Genomic DNA, 7500 nt, shown 5'->3' with positions numbered 1-7500 from the left:
AACGAGGAAATTTATAACAGCCATAACTATAATGATGTTGATGATTATAGTGAAGATATGGATAATGATGATGATTATGATAATCAAAATGATAATAAGCAATGATGAAAATGGCAGAAAAAAATATAATGATGCAAACCATGACAACAATAAACAACAACAGAACAATGATGATGCTAATGATACTACTACTACTATTATTATTAATACAGTTCCTAGCAATAATAATACTGATAACTAAGATATTTGTGACAGTATTACTTTTACTGGTAGTAGTAACAATAACAATGATAATGACAATGATAGTAATGATAATAATAGTAATAATAACAATAATGATAATAATGAAAATGGTAATAATGGGAATAAAAAAGCAATAATAATATCAATGATAATGATGATAATAAAGATGATGATAATAAAAATTATGATGATAATAATAATAATAATAATAATGATAACGATGATGAAACTAACAATAACTAACGACAATAACGATAATACCAGTGATAAAATGGAAACAACGATAATAATAATAATAATAGTAATATACTTGAAAGAAATAAGAATAACGATAATGATGATAATGATATCAATAAAGAAAGTGGTATTAGTGATTACATCAATGATCTTGATAATTGTAATGATGATGATGAACATGATAATAATTGTTTTAATGATATTATTACTATTATTATTATTATTATTATTATTATTATTATTATTATTATTATTATTATTATTATTATTATTATTATTATCATTATTATCATTATTATTATTATCATTATTATTATTATTATTATTATTATTATTATTATTATTATTATTATTATTATTATTATTATTATTATTATTATTATTATTATTATTATTGTTATCATTATTATCATTATTATTAATTATTATTATTATTATTATTGTTGTTGTTATTATCATTATTACTATTATTATTATCATTATTATTACAATTATTATTATCATTATTATTACAATTATCATTATCATTATTATTACAATTATTATTATCGTTATTATTATAATTATGATTATCATTATTATTACAATTATTATCATCCTCATCATTATCAATATCATAATTCTCTTTATTGTTATCAGTAGAGATGATAATGTCAATAACAATAATAAAAATGATAATGGTAATAATAGTAATAGTAATAACAATATTGATAGTAATAATAAAAAAATAATAACAATGATAATAATAATAATAATAATAATAATAATAATAATAATATGATTATGATAATAATAATAATATTGATAATAATAATAACAATCATAATCATATAATAATTATGATGATGGTAATAATAGTAATAATAATAATGATAATGATAATAACAATAATAATGATAATACTAATGCTAATGATAATAATAATAATAATAATAATAATAATAATAATAATAATAATAATAATAATAATAATAATAATAATAATAATAGTAATAATGATAATGAAAAAAATACTAACAATAACAATAACAATAATAATGATAAACATGATAATAATAATAGTAATGATAAAAATGATAATTATGATAATAATGACAATAATAATAATATTAATAATAATAATAATGGCAATAATCTTAATAACAATAACAATAATGATATTGATAGTAATATCATTTATGATTGTTATGATAATGATGATGATTATGGTGATATAAATAATAACGGTAATAATAATAATAATAATAACAATAATAATAATAGTGATAAGGATAATGATACTACTACTACTACTACTAACAAGAATTATTTAAATGATAATCATGAGGATAATGCAAATTATGATAATGAAGAAGATATAGTACTAAAATTCATAGTGATGACGATAATGATGACAATAACGATAGCAACAGTAACAACAACAACAAAATCAACAATGATAATAATAATAATAACAATAATAATAATGATGATAATAATAATAATAATTATTATCATTATTATTATAATAATACTTATGATGGGGACAACATATAATGATAATAATAAAAATGATTATAATGATAATGATCATAATAATGATAATAATAATAATGATGATGATAATAATAATGATGATGATAATAATAATAATAATAATAATGATAACAGTAATAATAATAATAATAGTAATAATAACAATGGTAATGAAATTTGTAATGATTTGAATACAGTAAAATTCACTGTTAAAAAACATGAGAAATATGAGAATGGTTAGTTAAAATAACGATAGCTGGATTGAATATCGCATGGATAATAAAGCTAAGCAACTATTAACGTCAATTCTGGAGGAATGTATGAAGTTCGGGATAAATGGAAAATTCTGAAAGCTTTCTATATCGCCGTAGATTTATCTGGAATAATCAATAGGCGAGTAATTGCTCTCTCCCTGTACAGAAGGAGATAAGAAAAAGAATTAATGATGATGGTTCAAGTCACCCATCCCGCCATGTTTCCTCATGCACAGAGAAATGGCAATAAAGTGTGAGTCGAGTTTCAATCGGAGACTCGTCTAAGATGACAGCTCCGTGAGTTGAAATGGCGTTCTGACAGCGATAAGGAAGAATCAGTGATATACTAGAGTGAGAAAAATGTGAAAATAAAACAAAATAACAATGGCAGAAGGCAGAACTGTTTCGATCTGTAGGGAATCAATTATTTATTCTATTTCATACAGTTTAATGTTCTTGTTCGATAAGGGGAACGCATATTCCCTGTCGAAAGATAACCAGTAATCTTTTGGAAGGTTAATTTATATTAAGATTATAAATACCTAGAGAGAAATAACGTCTTCAGTTATGGATTAAAGAACGGGAAACCCTGCGTAGCAAAGAAAACAGTTAGGCGATTGAGGAGAGTCTTAAGTAATTCTGTATTTATTTATTATTAGTTTTATTTATTTTTTGGTTTATCTTTTGAGAGACCCAGGGAAAATGAGACAAAGGTATAACGTTGAATCACATAGAATAATCAGAAATCATGCCATGTAGATAGTTGGTTTGGCTGCACGTTTCAAAATAATTTCGTGACAGTAACAATAATGATGATAACATTAATGACAATGGTAATAGAAATGATAATGATAGTAGAGATTGACATGATAATGATAGCAACGATAATGACAACAATAACAATAGCAACAGCAACACAAATAATTGTCACGATAGTGCTAATGATAACAAAAATAATACAAATACTAAAGGTAAAACTAATACTAACACTAAAATTGATAATACAAGTAATATTACTAGTAGTGCTACTACTAATTATAATGATAATGGTAATAATAGTGGTGATAATGATACTACTACTACTAATATTACTATTACTGCTATCACTACTACTGTTGAAAATATTAATGATAATGAAACTAATGCTATTAACAGTAGTAATATTACTACTACTGTACTACTATTAGTAATTATGACAATAATAGTAATAATATCAGTGATATCATTATCAATAATAACAATGATAATGATGTTGATAACAGTAATGATAATACTCTAACTATTACTGCTACTACGACAATATTGATAGAAATGGTAATCTCTTTCTCGCCCTTTCTTGTTGTCTCCCCCATTTTCTCTGCCTCTGTCTCCTTTTCTTGTTCTCTACCCCATTTTCTCTGCCTGTCTCCTTTTCTTGTTCTCCCCCATTTTCTCTGCCTGTCTCCTTTTCTTGTTCTCTCCCCCTATTTCTCTGCATCTGTCTCCTTTTCTCGTTCTCTCCCCTTGTTTCTCTGCCTCTGTCTCCTTTTGTTGTTCTTTCCCCTACTTTCTCTGCCTCTGTCTCTTTTTCTCGCCCACTCCCCCTATTTCTCTGCCTGTTTCTTTTTCTTGTTCTCTCCCCCATTTTCTCTGCCTCTGTCTCCTTTTCTCGTTCTCTCCCCCATTTTCTCTGCCTCTGTTTCCTTTTCTTGTTCTCTCCCCCATTTTCTCTGCCTCTGTCTCTTTTTCTCGTTCTCTCCCCCATTTTCTCTGCCTCTGTCTCCTTTACTCGCTCTCTCCCCCTATTTCTCTGCCTGTTTCTTTTTCTTGTTCTCTCCCCCATTTTATCTGCCTCTGTCTCCTTTTCTCGCTCTCTCCCCCATTTTCTCTGCCTGTCTCCTTTTCTCCCTCTCTCCCCCTATTTATCTGCCTGTCTCCTTTTCTTGTTCTCTCCCCCTGTTTCTCTGCCTCAATCTCCTTTTCTCGTTCTCTCCCCCATATTTCTCTGCCTGTCTCCTTTTCTTGTTCTCTCCCCCATTTTCTCTGCCTGTCTCCTTTTCTTGTTCTCTCCCCCTATTTCTCTGCCTGTCTCCTTTTCTTGTTCTCTCCCCCTATTTCTCTGCCTGTCTCCTTTTCTTGTTCTCTCCCCCTTTTTCTCTGTCTCTGTCTCCTTTTCTTGTTCTCTCCCCCATTTTCTCTGCCTCTGTCTCCTTTTCTTGTTCTCTCCCCGATTTTCTCTGCCTCTGTCTCCTTTTCTTGTTCTTTCCCCCTTTTTCTCTGCCTCTGTCTCCTTTTCTTGTTCTCTCCCCCATTTTCTCTGCCTCTGTCCCCTTTTCTTGTTCTCTCCCCCATTTTCTCTATCTCTGTCTCCTTTTCTCTGTCTCTGTCTCCCTTTCTCGCTCTCGCCCCCATTTTCTCTGTCTCTGTCTCCTTTTCTCGTTCTCTCCCCCATTTTCTCTGCCTGTCTCCTTTTCTTGTTCTCTCCCCCATTTTCTCTGCCTGTCTCCTTTTCTTGTTCTCTATCCCACTTTCTCTGCCTGTGTCCTTTTCTTGTTCTCTCCCCCATTTTCTCTGTCTCTGTCTCCTTTTCTTGTTCTCTATCCCATTTTCTCTGCCGGTCTCCTTTTCTTGTTCTCTCCCCCATTTTATCTGTCTCTGTCTCCTTTTCTCGTTCTCTCCCCCATTTTCTCTGCCTGTCTCCTTTTCTTGTTCTCTCCCCCATTTTCTCAGCCTCTGTCTCCTTTTCTTGTTCTCTCCCCCTATTTCTCTGTCTCTGTCTCCTTTTCTCGCTCTCTCCCCCTATTTCTCTGTCTCTGTCTCCTTCTCTCGCTCTCTCCTCCAATTTCTCTGTCTCTGTTTTCTTTTCTTGTTGTCTCCCCCATTTTCTCTGCCTCTGTCTCCTTTTCTCGCTCTCTCCCCCATTTTCTCTGCCTGCCTCCTTTTCTTGTTCTCTCCCCCATTTTCTCTGTCTCTGTCTCCTTTTCTTGTTCTCTCCCCCATTTTCTCTTTCTCTGTCTCCTTTTCTTCTTCTCTCCCCCATTTTCCCTATCTCTGTCTCCTTTTCTCGCTCTCTCCCCCTATTTCTCTATCTCTGTCTCCTTCTCTCACTCTCTCCCCCATTTTCTCTGCCTCTGTCTCCTTTTCTTGTTCTCTCCCCCATTTTCTCTGTCTCTGTCTCCTTTTCTTGTTCTCTCCCGCATTTTTTCTGCCTCTGTCTGCTTTTCTTGTTCTCTCCCCCATTTTCTCTGCCTGTCTCCTTTTCTTGATCTCTCCCCCTATTTCTCTGCCTCTGTCTCCTTCTCTTGTTCTCTCCCCCATTTTCTCTGCCTCTGTCTCCTTGTTATCTCTCCCATTTTCTCTCTGTCTCCTTTTCTTGTTCTCTCCCCCATTTTCTCTGCCTCTGTCTCCTTTTCTTATTCTCTCCCCTATTTTTTCTGTCTCTGTCTCCTTTTCTTGTTCTCTCCCCCATTTTCTCTGCCTCTGTCTCCTTTCCTTGTTCTCACCCCCATTTTCTCTATCTCTGTCTCCTTTTCTCGCTATCTCCCCCATTTTCTGTCTCTGTCTCCTTTTCTTGTTCTCTCCCCCATTTTATCTGTCTCTGTCTCCTTTTCTCGCTCTCTCCCCCTATTTCTCTGTCTCTGTCTCCTTTTCTCGTTCTCTCCCCCAATTTCTCTGCCTCTGTCTGCTTTTCTTGTTCTCTCGCCCATTTTCTCTGCCTCTGTCTCCTTTTCTCGTTCCCTCCCCCATTTTCTCTGCCTGTCTCCTTTTCTTGTTTTCTCCCCCATTTTCTCTGCCTCTGTCTCCTTTTCTTGTTCTCTCCCCCATTTTCACTGCCTGTCTCCTTTTCTTGTTCTCCCCCATTTTCTCTGTCTCTGTCTCCTTTTCTTGTTCTCTCCCCCATTTTCTCTGTCTATCTCCTTTTCTTGTTCACTCACCTATTTTCTCTGCCTCTGTGTCTTTTTCTAATTCTCTCCCCCTATTTCTCTGCTTGTCTCCTTCTCTCGCTCTCTCCTCCAATTTCTCTGTCTCTGTCTCCTTTTCTTGTTCTCTCCCTCATTTTCTCTGTCTCTGTCTCATTTTCTCGTTCTCTCCCCCATTTTCTGTCTCTGTCTCATTTTCTCGTCTCTTCCCCATTTTCTGTGCCTCCGTCTCCTTTTCTTGTTCTCTCCCCCATTTTCTCTTTCTCTGACTCCTTTTCTTGTTCTCTCCCCCATTTTCTCTGCCTCTGTCTCCTTTTCTTGTTCTCTCCCCTATTTTCTTTGTCTGTCTCCTTTTCTTGTTCTCTCCCCCATTTTCTCTGTCTCTGTCTCCTTTTCTTGTTCTCTCCCCCATTTTCTCAGCCTCTGTCTCCTTTTCTCGTTCTCTCCCCCATTTTCTCTGTCTCTGTCTCCTTTTCTTTTTCTCTCCCCCATTTTCTCTGCTTGTCTCCTTTTCTTGTTCTTTCCCTTATTTTTTTCTGCCTGTCTCCTTTTCTTATTCTCTCCCCCATTTTCTCTGTCTCTGTTTCCTTTTCTTGTTCTCTCCCCCATTTTCTCTGCCTCTGTCTCCTTTTCTTGTTCTCTCCCCCATTTTCTCTGTCTCTGTCTCCTTTTCTTGTTCTCTCCCCCATTTTCTCTGCCTGTCTCCTTTTCTTATTCTCTCCCACATTTTCTCTGTCTCTGTCTCCTTTTCTTGTTCTCTCCCCCTATTTTTCTGTCTCTGTCTTCTTTTCTTGTTCTCTACCCTATTTTCTTTGTCTGTCTCTTTTTCTTGTTCTCTCCCCCATTTTCTGTCTCTTTTTCTCGTTCTCTCCCCCATTTTCTCTGCCTCTGTCTCCTTTTCTTGTTCTCTCCCCCATTTTCTCAGCTTGTCTCCTTTTCTCGTTCTCTCCCCCATTTTCTCTGTCTCCTTTTCCTGTTCACTCCCCCATTTTCTCTGTCTCTGTCTCCCTTTCACGTTCTCTTCCCTATTTTCTATGCCTCTGTCTCCTTTTCTTGTTCTCTCCCCCTATTTCTCTGTCTCTGACTCCTTTTCTCGTTCTTTCCCCCTATTTCTCTTTCTCCCTTTCTCGTTCTCTCCCCCTATTTCTCTGTCTGTCTCCTTTTCATGTCCTCTCCTTACCATCACGTATTGCTCTTATCTATTTGTCGTAGTTTTGTCTCCTTTTCACTTCCTTATTTTTATCTGTATCTCTCTCTCTCTCTCTTTCGCGCCATATTGGACTACTCCCGTATATATTTGCATACATGTATGGATACATACATATATGCATATATGCAAAACTTCTTTTGTC

The sequence above is a fragment of the Penaeus vannamei genome, chromosome 2 (genome assembly GCF_042767895.1).
Source record: "Penaeus vannamei isolate JL-2024 chromosome 2, ASM4276789v1, whole genome shotgun sequence".
In the NCBI taxonomy this organism is placed as follows: Eukaryota; Metazoa; Arthropoda; class Malacostraca; order Decapoda; family Penaeidae; genus Penaeus; species Penaeus vannamei.
The sequence above is the reverse complement of the archived record's forward strand: the minus strand, read 5'-3'. Positions refer to the sequence as shown.